We start from the raw sequence: 1,502 nt of genomic DNA, 5'->3' as shown, positions 1-1,502 counted from the left end.
TATCTATCGTTCTGTCTGTCTATCTATCGTTCTGTCTATCTATCTATCTATCTGTCTATCTATCTATCAAACATGAAAATATTCATCAAAATATTGTTTATTATTTATACGCTCAAAAATTATTTATACTGTTTATAATACATACAAATATATCAAAACCTATAATAATAATCATAAATATATACACATGTTTGTCAGAATATTTATACAAATATCAAATACTATTTTTAATAAATAATAATGCATGATAATATTTGTCAAAATATTTAACTTGTATAAAATGTTTATACTGTTTATAATAAATACATTTTGTCAAACACTTTAAAAGATTTGGTAAAAAGATAAAACATAATTATCAATTATGTAAAATTAGTTTCTCTATAAATAATTATTTAGAATTTTGTCGAACCAAAAAAATGACAAATGAGTTCAAGAGATGCACCTGTTTTAGCCATTTGAACAAACCCCAATAAAACGAGACGATAAATGAGAAGTAGGATCTGAGACGAGACGCGGTTCTGAACAACAGGATTTTATCACAATCATCGGAGGACACACGCGTTCAGTCGACTGAAGAAGGATGAAGGTCAGATTTCAGCGGGATCTGATTCAGATGAGCTGCTCTGAGTGCAGAGAAACGCACGTCTAACCCGTCACAGACACCTCGAGAACATTAAATCACATTTAATATCGTCTGAATGCTATTTCATCACACTTAAAAACAGATGCTCAAAAGCAGTGGTATTTGAATACAATTAAGAAATTACCGTTTTTACCAATATTTTGGAATAATAATTTAGTATTTTTTATTTTAATTTGTATACATTTTTGCATCTGTTGTTTTTATAATGTCTATTTAGTTCTTATTTTTAGTTTTAGTAGTTACATATTAGTCAAGTCACCTTTATTTATATAGCGCTTTTAACAATACAGATCGTGTCAAAGCAACTGTACAGCATTAAATAGGAAAATAGTGTGTCAATAATGCAAAAAAGTATTTAGTATTTATATGTAGTAGTTATACATATACATATATAATGTATAACATTATAACATCCTTAAAAATCATTAGAAAATTTCAAGTGAGGGTTAATTTCAAAACGATAGTCGTAGGCTGCAACCTAATGCATCAAAAAATACAAATAATAATAAAAAAAACGAATTAAATTTACTTACTGCATGTTATGGTTATTAAACAGTCATTTTGAAATACGATCAAAAATACGATCTAACCGTATCAGTTTCTACTTCTCATTTAGAATGTATGGAGATATGAAGGATGCAGTACTACTCTATAGGTACTCAAGATTAGCATGAGATTGTGTGAAACTGTGTGTGTTTTGTCCCCTTTAACGACGACAGCGAACAAGGAGAACGTGAGCACTGTGTGCGCATGCGCTGCCGTTCTCAGCACCATCAAAATAAAAGTCTGGCACGCTGTCAAAATAAAAGTCCCGCCTCGAACGCATTGGCCAAACAGAAAAACTTATCGGCTGATGCCG

At 30.4% G+C, this 1,502-nt stretch overlaps 1 protein-coding gene across 1 annotated transcript in view; it reads right to left on the bottom strand.

Annotated features, from left to right (window-relative positions):
* Positions 1-1,502, bottom strand: part of unc5cb (unc-5 netrin receptor Cb) — a 227,373-nt gene that overhangs the window by 4,774 nt on the left and 221,097 nt on the right. The gene's annotated exons all lie outside the window — the stretch shown is intronic.

This window comes from Sinocyclocheilus anshuiensis, unplaced genomic scaffold (assembly GCF_001515605.1).
Source record: "Sinocyclocheilus anshuiensis isolate Anshui unplaced genomic scaffold, SAMN03320099.WGS_v1.1 scaffold495, whole genome shotgun sequence".
Taxonomy (NCBI): Eukaryota; Metazoa; Chordata; class Actinopteri; order Cypriniformes; family Cyprinidae; genus Sinocyclocheilus; species Sinocyclocheilus anshuiensis.
Note: the sequence above shows the minus strand (reverse complement) of the source record. Positions and strands in the feature narration are given on the sequence as shown.